General features: G+C 42.5%; 1 long non-coding RNA gene across 1 annotated transcript; it reads left to right on the top strand.

Moving 5' to 3' along the window:
- Positions 1–12,379: 12,379 nt before the first annotated feature.
- LOC138510890 (uncharacterized) lies at positions 12,380–13,090 on the top strand. Its single transcript, XR_011280444.1, has 3 exons — positions 12,380–12,661; positions 12,773–12,884; positions 12,986–13,090. It is a non-coding gene; the product is annotated as an uncharacterized lncRNA (long non-coding RNA).
- Positions 13,091–16,984: the final 3,894 nt, after the last annotated feature.

A 16,984-nucleotide genomic window follows, 5' to 3' on the forward strand; every position in this document is an offset into this window, starting at 1 on the left:
AATTAGGTACTTCCAGGTCCATTTCCCATTTGTCTATCAGTTTGAAGGTGGGAATGGCTGGTTCTTTTGGGAGTTGGCGAAACATGGCTTCGCTGATGAAGCTCTTACCGTTGTTCACACACACTCGAGCGAGAACAGAGTCCTTCCCATCATTTAACTGAACAGGGATGAACAACTGCTCTCCAATTTGCTGAATATCAGCCAGGCTCTGAGCTGATTTCACATCTTTCTGGACTATAGGAGTGGGAGTTTCAGATTGTGGATTGGTATAGAATTTCAGAGTGTTTCCTTCCAGCGTGGAGTACCACTTTAGACTGGAAGGAAGGTTGATTTTCAGAAATAGAGAGGACCCCCCATCACCAGTCTGTTGTCCTACTGCTATTACTGTCACGTCTGGAATTTGGCTATTCTGGAAGTGAATTTCTACTTGGTCAGATTTTTGTTCAACCATGTGGCATGTGCCGTTTAAACTAACATGGTTGGCACTCTGTTTTAATTTTATTGGTCGGCTAGTCTGGGTCCAGAGGACCTTGTTTACGCAATCTATTAGGGGTGACAACCTTCTCAGGAGGTCATTCCCTAGTAAACAAGGGGTGCCCTCTGGGGTCACAACTATGACCGGGTGTTTCAACTTGTGTCGCCCGATCTTAATGTCCAAGTCTGCCGTCCCCTCGACGGGAATTTCCTTCCCGTCAAAGTTCTGCAGTTGTCCAGGAAGAGAGGTGAGAGGAATTTGGTAATTCTCTCCCCTTCCTGCATTCAGTTCATCAAATGCCCTTCTGGACAGAAGGGTAGCTTGAGATCCTGTGTCCACCAGTGCCGAGATTGTACCCTGCCCCTGTACTTGTACCGGGGCATAATATCTTCCCTCCTTCTCCTCCTTCACTCTATCTAGATGACTTTGCAGGGTGGCTACCTGCTCCGTGCATGCCCTGTTAAAGTCTAACTGTTGCTCCAGCTTTTTCTGGCTCTGCAGTAAGGAGTCCAAACTGTCTTGGTGCTCCTTCTGCAGGGCCAGAAATCTAGTATCCTGTTCTGACTTTTCCTTTTGCAGCACATCCATATCCTCCTTTATTTTAGTAATGTACAGTCTGCTGTCATTTTCTGACTCCTGGCTCCTCTGCAGCCTCTGCTCAGAAGAGTCCAGATCAGATTGGACCTTCTGTAATGCCATCTGTTGCCTTTTTGCCAGATCATGGCCTTCAGCACATTTATTCTGTATGGCTCCCATGTATAAATATAAATATGCCGCTATCCTAACAATCTTGTCGTGCTCATCTTTGGCCTTAGGAGCCATATATAGTTCACTCAGGGCCACGTGTAATGGACCCTGATCTCTATATATATCTGACCCTGTTTCCGTGACCTGTTGCATGATGGCCTGCAACCAGACTGTTTGGTCCTGGTGAGTCCACTCACCTCTCACAAATAACTTATGTAAGAAGTGCTCTCTGGCTATTTTCATATCTACCAAGGTCGTCATTCTAGAGATTGGTCTCTGTCCTGACTTACAGAAGTTAGTATTTTAGTTTTGCAGAACAGAACTTTTCTTGGAGTGTCCCTTTTGAGGAATGCTTCACAGCGTAATGCAGCGTGGTGATCCGACTGGATGTATGTATCCCGTCAGTTAGCACACTGTATTAAGCTGCACAAGTGGTATTCTAACCCAGAATCCCGGATACGAGCCCCCACTTTGTAAGAGGATTCAATTCAGCACTACAGCTAAGTTAACGCCTAGTCTAGAAGACTGAATGAAAACCCTTATTGATATATCTTTAGGTCCAGTTCATGCGTTCTGGATGACTACCCTTGTATAACACCCCTCTCTTGGAATCCCCCTGACCCCACTGAGCCAAGAAGTAGTTCTGTTTTGCAAGTTTAAAAGGTTTATTTGATAAATTAAAATATATATATCACACTTTATAATAAATTAATAATTGAATAGCACACTTAATCTGATATGATAAAGATCAACAACGGAGAATCTGGCACTAGCACACTTCTATAATCACTAATGAGTTGACATGAAATGGATAAGGTAGCACACTGGTAAATAGGAACAAAAGTATAATGTGGTAGAGGATGCTTTATGTAAGCTCAGGTGGATGCAATATTCAATGAATACAGTACAGAAAATACGCAATATGATTTCAACCAAACAATGTAATCACTTTTCTCTGGCTACTCCCTCCCCCCCTCTTTATGCAATGCAAGGAAATGGAAGGAAAACACACAGTCCTCAGAAATGCAATCAACTGTAATTCAGTTCAATCCCAGCAAGCTTACAGAAAACAGATAGGAGTTTTGAAAACACAGGCAATGCTTGGATATGTGCTGGCAATGAATGAGAAATATGCTAAATTTGCTTTTAATTCCCTTATAGAGGTTCAGGGTGAGTGGTATCTAGTTAATATTAGTCCAGGCTCACACTAGCAATGATGCAGGAATGATTAGCAGGTTAAACGAATTTCTGGCAAATGGAAAGCAAAACTGCTGTCTTTTTACACGTGAAGAAATTTGCAAATCGCGGTAAAATTCGCGGATGCGCCGAGCGCTATTACAAAGGAACCGCAAGGACTATCTCTACCGTTTTGGGGTCCTAGAAAAGCCTGGGATCTCAGCTTCCAAATGAAAGTTATTGCAAGTCTCTAGCCCAAACGGTTGCGGAGATATGAGTAATTTAGTAAAGGTCGTTTTTGGTTTTGTAAATTTTAAACGCACACTTTTTCAAAATGACAAGTGACAAATTTTTGCAGCTAGAATGACAGGTGACAGCTAGGAGGCAGTTCTACTTAGGTTAAATAGATTGAATTAGATGAATTTAAACTAAGAGATGTGTTCTGAGTTTTGCTAAGTACTCACAAGAGATTTTGAACAGGAAAGCGACTTGGTCACGGACTTCAGTCTGGTCAGGTCTTTCCGGGTTCTGCTCACAGCGCCTGGCCTCTGGAACTGCTCACAGGGGTCTGGTCTCTGCTAGGCACCGGTTCTTTGGGTCTCTCTGCTCTGGATAGATTGAAGTCTCTAGTTTGGCTTTCTGGAGTTTGATGGAGGTAAGTATGGATTTTTCCGGCAGAGCTTTCAGCGGCAGATGAAAAATGAAACCCCTATCTGTCCTGTCTGTCTGCTTTTATGTGTTTAGAATGTGGGTGTGTTCTAGCATCACTGACCCTACCTCTCTCTCAGCTTCTAATTGGTCAAACTTCCATTTCTTACTTGATTGGGGGAATGAAATGAAGTGTCATCAGGATGAGGTCTGTTTATGATACAGAGAACCCACCCCTGTCAACTTTACACACAATCTATATCTGACCTAAAAACATATTTGCACAGGTACACATTTGTTTAAAATTACATATACATGGTGTGGCTGAATTTAGCCATGTCTATGTCCAAATCTGCTCATTCTCGGAGCTTGCATTCAAAGAGTGTACATAATTGACTTTTTAACTGCTTTTCCAATTTCCGACATGGACCCAACTTTACATACATGTGTGCAGGGGGTAGGGACATTAACTGATGAAGTTTCAGATTTTTAACATGCACACATTTAGAGTAATATCCACTTTTCCGCTAAAACCCCCCTGAACATACCACCGGTTCCTACCACGTCTTAAACTGTGGGCAGAAAAATCACAAGAATTATGGTATCATTTATAAAATTTTCACATGTCCGCTCTATGAATTATCCCCCTTTTTATAAAACCATAGCCTTGCTGCAGGGGTGTGTCTTTTCAGGTCACATGGTACAGAAACCAGTCTTTCCAGTTTCTGCCAAGCCAGCTTGCTTCTCACAGGCAGTGCTCCTCCCAGCTTCTCCAGGAGGAAGCCACTTTTTACGACGTCTGTAATAAAAAACCTTTGCCTGAGTGGAGAGGGCTTTGTTCACTCTCTGGCAGAGCACAGGAAATTCAATTATCAGATAGATGGCATATCCTTAGCCTGGGCAGCAAAAGGAAGGTTGGCCTGGGAACACAGTGGTGACTCAAGTTTCACTGCTGATGGGTAGTTGCTAGGCAAAATCAAGTTCCTTAAGCCAGACTTTCAGCTAACTTTTTGTTGCTTTTAAAATAACTTGTAATTTTACACATGCAGCTAGAATGCTGATTCTAAGTGCAAAACTATGACATTTCAACAGTTACAAAGGCATGTGACACCAAACATAGGTCACTCATTTAATTTAACATTTTCGATTTTGGTGGTTTTAAATCCAGTTGTAGTTAGGCTTAAGCTGCTGACTCCATAGCATTTTTGTTATAAGCATTGTTTTTGGGCTCTTCATTTCCCAGATTTTGTAGGCACACAAAACTCCATTCTGCCAATGTCTGCTGGTGTTCAGTAAATATTTTGCACATGTTGCAAGGTTTGAAATAGGCATTTGGCTTGCCTTCAGAAAAACACACAGAGTGGTTTTAAAACGCCGGCTTTTGGATAGTGGTGAGTACTGGTACTGCACCCATTTTTGGGATTTAAGAAATGAATTCCCCACACTTCTAGGTTGCATTTGGCAATCAGCATTGCCATTCCCAATGGTTTCAGACTACTGTGCGGGTAGTCCAATGGTGGTTTTAAAGCGCTTTGAAGCTAACCGGCGCTACTGTTTTTCCTTTGGCAACCCATTTCCCTCATGGCAACCCGGCCTTTCATTCTCGCACTGGTGGGTGGCAAGTGAGGCAACCATTTTGGTGGGCGCACAAACTGCGCAGCTTTCCTGGATTTCAGCGCACATGTGGGTTTTCCGCCATCTTGAATTTTCTAAGCCCACAGCACCAAATGTTGTAGCAGGGTAGCTTAAACGTGGGTCAGGACACCCAACAGTACATCTTCCCTCTGTAAAAAATCACCCAGTTCTTGTATTGTGTCTCACTCGCTTAAGCTTAATTTGTATTTCTTGCTCTATCCAACCCTCTTTTCTAATTTGACAAACTTCCTTGCGCATTAGAACTTTGCGATCATGAATTAAGATGTCTGAACTATGTTTGCGGAATTGATTTTTATTATGACATAAATTATTTTTGTCCTTAAGCTTTACCATATTGTCCATTTAATATGTTGGGACCGATGTCACCAAATATCTCAATACGCCTTTTCCAATCCAGTTGTCTCATAATCGTGTATCATAGTTTTCATAAATTGATTTATTTTCTGTTGATTCCATTTACGTTGGTGCCTCTTGTGTTCACCCTAACACTTACATTAAAGTAGGTTGAGATTTCATTTGACACCAAACCTTCAAAGTGCACTACTAACATAGAGTGGTCATTGGCATTTGAATCGTTTAGATCAAATGTGTTCGTATTTACCCAAATGACTTGAAATAAAAATAAAATCAATCATCAATGGCCTTCCCATCGCTTTCTAGGTAGGTAAATTATTGATCACATCTCCAAGCCCCATAAATGCACAAAAGCTAACCACATTGACCCACAAAGTTTTCTATTCCCTTCCTTCAGTACTTTGTCCCCTAAGTGTAACATCCATTTATCATCGTCCCCATCATGGGGTGGTGTTCTCCTACGCAAAACGTGACTATCAGCATAGAATTTGCTATTGACCATTCCCCTCTTTTCACAATATGTTTCCCCTTACGATAACCCATGAATAAGCCGCCCTAGGGTCGCCCCCTTTGTCCCATTGTGGCATGCACAGAAATAGTATCAAAACCTTCCAACAAAAGATTTCCTCTTGCTCAGGTTTCTTGCAACAAGATAAAATCGAAACAGGACAATTCATCCATTAGTTTCAAATTTTTTAGCAAGTGTGTATGGCTATGGGAGTTCCAACTAAGTATGCTCAGCAAGCCAGGAAGATAAAGCGGTTTCCCCACCATCTTTAATTGGGTAATTGAGTCTCGCAGAAACAGGGCCAACCATCACCAATCTTGTGGGTCTGACCCCCTACGAACCTCAACATTCGCCAGTTTCTGTGGATTCTACTTTAAACACCCCCCCTATCATTATCCGTTCTCCTCTCAGTTTGAGAAGACACAGGATTGAAAACCATAATATGAAAAAACCTTGTCTCTGTAATGCCCCTGCCTCCTTCAATAACAACGATGTAACCAAGGGAGAGGGTATTACAAGGCGCCCATAGTCATATCGCTGCTTGTGTATGAAATCCACCCATAAGATATCAGCGGACGAAATTAATCTTAATTCTGGAATCTCTGTGAATAAAGATAAAATATAAGGGTGATTCAAAGAATATGGACCTCCCTCCTCAAATATGTAACTCATTGTGATGCTAGGTAGGTCTGGATTGACTGGCGTTGTAAGATCACCATCATTGTTACCCGGGCATCTTCTCTTGTTTTCACCAAAAGGAGCCACTTTGTGACTAGTGTCGATGCATCCTATGCCATTATCCAGAGCATTTGTATCAGCGTTCTTAGCCTTCAACGTCCCCAGCATTTCTCCTACGATCAGTTTCAGTGCCTCTTCTTGTAAATTCCCATTATTGTGACTCTTTAGGTCTGAGTCTTTAGGAATGAATACCTCCTTGTTTGCACTCTCTATAATGAGGTCCGTTCCCTCTCTACTATCCCTAATGCTATTTTTATCTGGTACTGTAGCTAGATTCCACTCATGACTTTTCTCATGATGGCTCAAACCTGTATTCACAGAGTAAACTGGATCTCTGTTTCTTACAGGTGGGGGTACTTCTTCAGGTAACACGTCCTGATGGCTGTTGGGCATCAAGGGGTGTACCCCATTTCCTAAAGACATATGTGGAGGAAAGTTCTTACAGGTAACGGACACAGGGGTCACAGTTCTAGACGAGGCGGCAGGATTTTTTAAATATTTCGAATATATCATTAATCCCATATTCAATTGTCTTCCAGCCTTCCTGAATCTTTTTTTATTTTTCAAAACATCGGAAAGGTTATTTTCCCTATCTTGATACTCTCTTTGAGTGGGCTGATCGACTCTAGATTTAAAGGGCTTCCGGCTACTGTTGGGAGGTTCTTGGGTATCTTTTACTTTATCTGCTTCAGGATTAAGGTGTTTCTGCACCCCCTCCTCAGCGCAATCCTCCCCTATTCTGTTTCGAAGACCCTTATCCCTCAAGAACTTTCTCAAGGATTTGTTCTGATTCTATAAATCCAGAGCTTTTTTCTGCTTCATTATTTTTTCTTTTATTTAATATAATTTCACTGTAAAATCGGAGGATCCTATCCCACCATTTTCAGGGTCAATGTTTTCATCGTTCTATTGAGCCACTGCTACCCACACCATGACTGAGCCCATTTTACTGCTTTCATTAGGCAGGATATTGGTTATTTCAATAATATACTCCTCTTCAATAGCCACACCATTGCTTGGTCCACCCTTAGCCACCTCCCTTAAACAGCAGTCCTCTTGCATTCCGAGTAAAACAGTACACAGTAAACCTTGTATTGCTTCTTTTAATTTCTCGTGCAACGAACCAATCACTCTGAGAACCTCATTCAATACACCTGTTTGTTTGCAGAGCTCCTGAATTATCACCCCGCTATGGATCCCCATCATTCTGGAAATCTCTGACCTTGGAGTGTTCTGTCTGTGTTCCTCTTCCCCCTCTTCATTGTGTATAGTTAGCTTAAGCAATGATACCTTGCTGTTTTGAAATATGGCCGGTGTGTCTGTAAACAATCTATTTGGGCCTAGCACTGTGTGGGGGCTGCCCCTTACCCCTAGAGACTTAGGGTCAAGATCCTTGCACCACCCTCTCTATACCGATCCTCTGCAAACAGAGATTGCGAGGAATAAGTAGACACTTCCCGAGGGGAGCTATCTACGTTGGCACTCGATGGTGTGTTTTCAGTGATATTTCTATTTTTTATTTTTAAATGGTTAGAACAATCCTGGGCACATTCTAATAACTCCTCCTCGATGTCACTTGAGTATGGTAACGGTATGGTAGCTGCCATTGGCAGGCTTGCTCTGCGGGTATTAATTGCTGCAAACATATCCGGAAGTGCATCCTTTTTGGACGACATTGTTTTTTTCCTCATTATAGTAACAAAGAGCACCTACACCCTTCACCAAAAACCAACTCGTACGTTCAATGGTACAATTCTCGTAAAGGTAGAAGAAAAATAAAGCAACAGCCAAACAACTCTGTGCAGTACGGAGTTGGCACAGTATCTACACAATTCTCAATACCTTTCTACAGGCAAAATAGGCAATAATACAGTAATTAGCATCAACCCCCTATTCCCTCCACCGCGCACCCCCACACACCCGAACAGCCAAACAGCAGGTACACTTGGTGTACACTTTGGGTGCATGCGCGGGTGCGCGTGCACGGGACAAAAGTAGGTTTGATGGGACCAGGGGGCGGGGCCCGTTGCTCAATAGAGACGCTGCTGAAAGGAACGTTGAAAGAGACTGTTATCCACAGGCAGCAAAAACAAAGAGCTGCTAGAAGCTGACCTTAAAACCTTCCAAGTCCAACACAGTAAAAAAAAACAATAATTACTTTCAGTCCAATAAATGTGTCACCGCCTTTATGGCAGATGGCACTTCCGCTTGCTGACAGAGGTCCCGCTCAAGACAAGGAAGGCAAAGTCCAAGGGCAGACGAGAGCACGAGAGTCCCCAGCCAAATAGCAGGTACACGTGGTGCGCGTGCAGGTGTGCGTGCTTGGGACAAAAGTAGGCTTCAATGGACCAGGGGGTGGAGCCCATTGAGCAGTTGAGACGTTTCAGTCCAGGTAAAGTTTTGCCGCCTTTACGGAGGATGGTGCTTCCTCTGGCTGTCGGAGGTGCCGCTCCAGACAAGGAAGCCAAAGTCCAAGGGCAGACAAGAGCACGAGAGTCCCCAGCCAAACATAAGGTACACTTGGTGTACACTTCGGGTGAAAAATGAAAAATATCTATACATTTATTGTCGCTGGACCAATAGACACAAATAAACTTTAGTTATATAAAAACTGTTAACACAATAAATACTCTGCTATATAACATATATACAATATGTTTCCTAATGCAACAGATGAGTAAAACTCAGCCACAACCTATAAAGAGAAGGATGAGTTAACACACTAGGAGCATTATGCAATTCTCCAGAGTCGTTCCCTAACTTTCGGGTTCAGCCCTAGGAAGTGGGGAGCCATGTGCTCAACAGTACAGTTGTGTGTAAAAATCCACAATCGCACATTTAAAATGAAAAGTGGGTCTTTTTGGGAGAGCTGTAGCAAGTCAGGAAGATGCTTGAGGTGATGAAGCATTGGTTCCCACTATTCAAGTTGGGCAATTTCCAAAGGTGAGAATAGTGATTGCATGCTAACCCAGCAAAAGAAAATACCTTCTTAAGGATATTCATGTTGTGCCAGGGGACCACCAGTAAGTGATGTAAGTACTCACCGACCACCGGCAAAGTCTGGACCAAACATTGCCAGTTTAGTGGAGGTCACTATTAGATTCGATTATTTTGGTTTTGCAGCACTCTGACTCTCAGCGGCTATGGAACAGAACGATTGTCCGTGGCGGGACAGTTGCTTTTTTCAGATTCCATAGGAGATACTAAGAAAATTCCACTGCAGCAGGCTTCAGGGCACAGGAGAGCAGAACAGCAAGGCACCTACAGCAACCGACACCAACAGGTAGTGACGTGGGAATCACATATGTGGGCAGCATTACACACACTCCTAATTTGGGACCTAGAGGGACTAGTCCTGTAGAATTTGGCGGGATAGGGCACAGCACCACAAGCAAGCATTGTTCCAAGTCTTGGGTTTCAAGTTGAGATGTCAGTGAGATGTCAGTGATTCTGCAGGATACCCTGAGGTAGAGATGGACAGTTCACTGTATGGCTCAGGAACACTTCCGAAGGGGCTCTTCAGTGGTTAAGTAGGGGGCGCTGAGAGTAGTTGTTCCCACTACTCCAAAGCGAAGAAGTGTCTTGGCGACGAACAAAACAGGGGTCCGATGAGACAAAAGAGGGTGAAAGGTACCAAACATTCCAAGGCATCTCTAGTCCACGAGTCTGTATCATTGTTGCAGGATACTTGGCTCCTTCTGTGGTTTCGAGAGAAATCAGGGGATTGACCTAGAAGGGATGCAGAGTCGCTTCGCTTATCCAAGATTAGCTTTGTGCCAAAATGGAGGACTTCCAATCGAAGATCTGCTCTCAAGCAGGCATCCCAGCCATGGACCAATCATCTACAAACTACAAACCTTCAATATCATCTCACCATCATTGTCACCATCCTCAAACAACTGCCCATCCGACACCCCACTCAGTGGTTGAGCAGGGTCAATACAGCAAACTGTGCATCACTTATCTCCCTCCTCATCAGTCCCTATGAACACCATCTTCTAATTAGCTCCCCCTTCAAATCTAGTGTAATAATGGTGCCCGAAGCACGATTTTGGGGCACTCCTGGCCTAAACAAAAGTTCTGACTGCACCCTCCAGGGCTTGTTGCTAATATTCCTCTCATGGCACCATCACTGTACAATGCTTGTGTTATCACCAGCACCCTAGAATAACAAATTCCTGATGTGGAGCACACCAAAAGTTCTTACAAAATGAGATTTTAATATTCTACTTACTTAACAGATCCCTACCTATCAACTTTACTGATGTTGCAGATGAAAACAGTAACAATGTTAACACCTCTTAGTCACCTTAAACGGAACCAAGTGTATTGCCCCAGAGAACCTTTGCATGTGTATTAACTTTCCTGACAAGGGGAGTCGTCCTTCTTTTAATGAGTGAATTAATTACACCTGTGTCCACAATGCAAATGAATTATTTATTGCCTACTTTTACACCTACCAGAGGTTCCTCTTCTTGGTCAGCAGTAACTGGTAGGACTGGCCATGCCAAAGCACTCTGTGGGCTGTCCTAATCTGGCTATGTTTTCAACCCTAGCAATATGAAGGGATTACCACTCACCACATTTGCCCTTGTACAGGGTGCCACTGTGCCGTGTGGAAAATCATTTTTGGCCCCTTCTTTTGGTGTGGGCTGTTGTCGCTGTTAATATGCATACACGGAATGCTGTTGGGCACTGGGAGTTGCATCTGTGGTGGTACTGGTGCTTAATATTTATATGAAGGCATCATTCCATAGTGCTGTTGATATGTGACGGGGGGGCCCCCGTTAACTGGCATATGCACAGGGATATTTTGCAGTTGTTTGCCTGCTCCTACAATCTAACACAAATGGCCCTTTCTCCACATGACGAAGATGGTCCTGGTCCACCAAATCTCAATTGTAAACACTGTAATAATGTGATAAAGGGTGATACCATCTCCCACCCACACACTGGGAAGAAGATCAAGATACAAGACGTTGCCACCTGCTTGTCAGCGGGGGCAATATACTGTATTAAATGCTAATGTGGCAAACTATACATTGGACAAACCACCAGGGCTGTGGAAGATAGATGGACGGAACATAAGTCCACCATCAGATGTAAAAATATTAGATCGCTAGTAGGCCGCCACTTCGTAGAAAATAATCACACCATAGCACAAATCAAGTTCCTAGTGATTGAAGTGGTAAAAAGGCCCCAACGAGGCAGTGATTATCTCTCCCTCCTCTCACGTAGAGAAAAATTCTGGATTGACCGACTTGACACCTTACAACCAAGAGGACTTAATGATGAGTTCTCCCTGAGTTGCTTTATTTAAATTTATAGACTTTTACTCTGACTTACCTTTTGATCTTCTTCCTAGATGGGAGTGTCTAGGGAGCGACTCTTGCTAAAACCCTTTGAATATGCTCACACTGTGATTAGTAGGTATAACACTGTATATTGGTCTATATTGATCAGATCTCAAGTGATTTCCTTTATGTTTTCACTCTGCTTTTCGAATGAAAGAATGGATATAGGTACGAAAGTTATTTCTGAATTTTAATTATGCCAAAATTTAAGTACTCAATGTGGTTTTATAAGGTCCACCGATTAGCATTGAAGTTCAGGAGAACCATGAAAATGGGCGAAATGATGTAATCACTTCATTTTACAAACTGTGGAAACTTATCCTTTATTCTAGTTGATACCGTCTTTATGTGGATTTTGAATAAAATTTATTTGGAATCAATATTGTTTTGTTGTGGATTATGCATTGTGCTTATAAAACTGTGCGTATGCATATATGTGTGCACAGGGCAATGAACATGTATAGTCTGAATTCTGTGACTAACGTCATCTATTCTCTTAATATCTCTAATGCTTTAAAGACATTATAACATTGTATCTGGCCATCATTTCACACTCTTAAAATGGCCGCCGTGTTTTTTCGTTCCTTTGAACTTAGTCCTTCGTCTATGTTGTTAGAAACTCATCAACATCACATAGAAATACGCTGCTACACGGCTTCCATGGTTACTGTGACCATGGACGTGTGAGCAGCCTTTGCAGTGCCTTTCCTCACTGCTCAAAAGGCCATCAGTAGGTACTTCTAATCATAACCCATATTCAAAAGCATGACCGCAGTGCACAGTATCTTTTACTTTGAACACCATGATTTTATTTAGGCATGCTGAACTAAGCATATGTTCCCCTATAGGGAGAGTGAAGTCGGATCGTACTGTTCCCTACGTAATTTGCCAACATTCCGTTTGGAAAATAACCTGCATACCTGACTAACGGGATACACGGATGTGCACAGAAGTCAAGCACCTCTGCTGACATCCTATGACTCAACTTACTTCAGAACACAAAAGGTATGTTTTTACGTTTTAGCATACTAGGTCTATTGCTAGTTAATGAGCAGTTCTCTGAATATACTCAGAAAGCTGCATCCGTAACAACACGTGTATGTGTTCCCCTATTAGGACACATGGATGGAGATTCACAAAGGTTTTCTCTACTACCACTTGGTCGGCTTAACTTCTCTTGACTAAATCAGTCAGAAACACGCACCACGGTTCACTCTTACTTCGTGGGGTACGTACATTCTTAATATATTACTCTCTAGTCTCTGAAAACACAAAGCCAGCTTCCAGCTCTAATCTATTCATACCGTGTTTTTTATATGTTGGGTATAGGATTAGATATCTCGCCCTTTGGGATTCCGTAAACTCCTCTGGTAACACTTACTACCCTCGTTGGGACTCCCCTGACAGCCACGCACAGTCTAGATTGATAAATGGGTGAGACTGTTTTACACTTTTCATGTTGGATTTTTTTCTATAGCTACCTCTATACATGTTCAGTCGCCATGTGCACGCATATATTGATAGTAATCTGAACATCCTCAGTATTTTTTATATACAATGTATCCCCTTGTGTGTGCCTTGTTACAAAGTGAATTCATATTTAATGGGCTTAATCCCGGATGTAATTTAAGTATACTTCTAGCGGTAGCCGCGGGCAACTCTGAATATTCATGCAAGAAATGTGACACTATGTTAAGAAGTGCATACTTCAAAATCATCATATTGAATGACCAAATGTAAAAAGTGTTTGTTTGTTTGATGATTTAATCAAAATTACGTTTTTTCTTTACATATTGTTTACATTTTCTTTATTATTATCTTTGCCTTTCTTTACATGCTCTCAACTGCCAGCAAAATGCACCACAGGCTTCTGATGAAGAGGTTGAATCCTTGAAACGCGTAAAGCCGATAATTGTATTTGGAGTATGCCTGTGCTTTGCCAATTGCGCTTCGTGCAAGTTAAACAAAATTAAAAACTTGACTGTGTGTTTTTACAAATTTGGTGTACAAGTCATACTATCTTTAACTAAAGAATACCTAGAGTGTTTCTCTATTTAACTACTCTTTATTACTACCTTTTTAGGTGGCTATATGTTAGTGTGCATGGGACGGGAGGGACCAATACTACGTTCCTTTTCTTCTCTTATATGTGCATATTAAGCCGTTGTGCCATGGCTTTATTTCCTCACGTGCACCTCTATACCTTTAAACCAGCTATGCTGTCTCTTAACTCAATCCTTTAGTAAATTACCAACCTTATGGTGTGCACCTAGTTCCCTACTTTCCACCAAACCTCATCCCCATCCTCCTCTACCTCCTCAGAATCCCCCTCCCCCTCTTTAATAGCCTCCCTGATACCCTCCCTGATAACATCCATGGTAATCTCTCTGGTGCCCTCTAATGTCAGGATAGCCTTCATACCTTCCTGTGCACTCTGGCACCATTCTTGTTTTCACCAATGGCATTCATGGCGCTCCCTTCCCCCATAGGTGGTCCTGTAATCACTGCTCCTTCAATGTTCAACTTCGCTAATATCTTCTGTACTAACTTTGCTTTAGCCATCTGCGCGTTATCCACCACTTCCTTCTCTACACAACAACATCACAGTTATTTAAATAATGGTTTAGAACGTTTTTCTATCCCTTTGCCTTGGGAAGAGGGAATGTACCTCCTCAAACTCTGTTTTTCATAGTGGAGGGATTCCAGGTCCTCCATACACTGGACCTCACCTCTATTTTATTTTGCAGTGCTGCCTTTCCTCCACAATGGATAAGATGCTGTTTCCTCTCTCGCTTTTCTTTTACCTCACAATTTATACCATGATGCCACCTTTCTCCTATGTGGAGGATATCCATTTGGCCACTTCTATATATAAAACCACTAAATATTGCCACATGGTCTTTTACACACCACACACTCACCATCAACTCGCTCTACACATGCATCATTAATAGTTTTCTCCCGCAAAGATGCAGTTACATCTATGCATTCTACCAAGTACCTCTGATACCGCATCCCATCAATGGCCTGCACAATCTGGGAGCAGCGGCACACTCTAGAGAGCAGATAGACCTTCTGGAAACACGACACTTGCAAACCTCTTCAAGTTGTGCATGGGGGACTTGTCAATGCAGATGTGTGCCGCACCTTAGGATGTGCAGCTGGGACACCCCCCACTTTACAGAGAGTCTGGGATCTCAGCGGGGTCACCAATTTGTAAAGAAAATAGCAACCCAAAACACGAAAAACAAAAAGTCACCCAAAAGTCCAAATAATCACTGCACATCTTTGCAAGGGAAAACAAGTTTTATTGCATGCAAACACGTCCCAGACAGTCCCATAGAACAAAAATGATTCGCAGCACATCACTCCCCACAAAGTTACAGATTGTATAGCGGTAAACCACAGAATTTGGTTACATAAGTTACAATGTTCTTCCACCACCCTCATTGGCTGCCTCCTATAGAATATGCTAATGTCCCCTTATAATCCCTGAACTGATTAGTCACATATTATCTAAACTCATTTGCCTAGACGCATGGTCCCCTAAATCATCATTAATAAATCCACATACGGGATTGATACTTTTTAACTAATTGCCATATTAATATTTAGTGACTGCCACGTGATATGCACCCCTCTGATCCAGATGCAACCAGAATAAACTGGTGAGGCCAACTCTGTTTTGGATACAATTAGTGTTTATTTGTGCACTGTCTGAGCCTCTGACCTTGTATTCCTCCCTGGGATCATGTCTGACTATCTTCCACCTGATTCAAATCTTCCTGCGCACCTCACTACGGTTCATAACTAGGAATTCAACAAATAAACACAGGGCCTACAATAGTGCCCTATCTATAACTTTCTTAACCTCAACAGTAATACATGTGTTGCTTGTTCTGTGTTGCTATATGCAATTTTCTAATATGTGTCAAACCTAGCTAAAAACAATGCGTGCGCCTTCTACTGTGCTTACCTCAGCCTGCTTTACTCAATAATATTTAATATGTGCTAATATGTTTTTCTCAACCTAAACCTGTTTGCCTGGCTGGGATGCTGTATGTGCGAACACTGGCTCCTGCTCTGCTGCGTGCAGCAAGACAGCCAGTTTAGGGCTGGGCTCAAAGGGCTGTCATTAGTATGATAGCAATTTGATTTGGCTTTAATAATTATGGGAGATAAGACCCATCATTGCTCAGGTATGGCGTATATTTAAAGTTAATAGAGGTGCATATCTTAAATGCAGCAACTGTGCTGAAATTACCTAGCTGCCACTGCAGCTGTCAAGAGGGCACCTATGGCACCTATGACCCCTGACCCTGCTGTTTGCCGCTACAGAGCAGGTGCTGCAGATCAAGGTACTGATTGAGCAAGGCAGAGGTGCACCCTATGCTTTTGGCATCAAGGATGCTGAAAGAGCGGTCTGGTTAGCAGGGCACGCTTTCTGGGATGGAAATACCAGCATCATGTTTTTATTACCGCAAATCCAGAAAAATCCAGGTCTTCTACACCCTTTCGACAGGAAATCCTTCACATTCAGTTATGCTTCGGACTGGTGGAACACATGGAAACCTCCAGCAGCCATCCTCACATTCTCAGTTTAAGTTCAGCTGACCTTCACTGAACACACATTCATGCCATGTACACAACATTCCAATGAGCTGTGCAACATTCACAAGCATTTTGAGACAGCCACTGGAGCAAGAACACAACACAGCACAACTCAGATAGATAGATAGATAGATAGATAGATAGATAGATAGATAGATAGATAGATAGATCTATCGTAGTTTTTATATAGCGCAAAATCAACCATAGGTCTCAGAGCGCTGACAAAGAAAGAAAGAGAAACACAAAACAACACAATTCCACTATGCTATGGTATCATCTGAATAGTTATCTCCCTCATCAAACAGGTGGGTCCTAAGTTGTTTCCTAAACACAGTGAGAGATACACTATTCTTAACTGTATGAGGCCGGGAATTCCAGATCATAGGATTCTAAAAGGCAAAGTTTGTGCCGCCAACTCGTTTGAGAAATTGACGAGGTTGGTGTAGATCTTGTTTGCCATTTGAGCAAAGTTCTCTTCTAAGAGGTGCCTTCATTTATATGTTGGCTAGATAGTTTGGAGCATCGCCAGCTAAACATTTGTAGACCATGACAGTACCCTTAAATTTGATCCGCCATAGGAGCTTTCTCCTGGCTGCTGTGACTTCATCACGTCGGAAAAGTCCAGCAACTGCTCTGACTGCTCCGTTCTGTATAATTTGCAATTTTTTCATGTTGCTCTTAGACGTTCCCATCAGGAGACTACTGCAATAGTCTAAC

Source organism: Ambystoma mexicanum, chromosome 6p (genome assembly GCF_040938575.1).
Source record: "Ambystoma mexicanum isolate Mex_15411 chromosome 6p, UKY_AmexF1_1, whole genome shotgun sequence".
Taxonomy (NCBI): Eukaryota; Metazoa; Chordata; class Amphibia; order Caudata; family Ambystomatidae; genus Ambystoma; species Ambystoma mexicanum.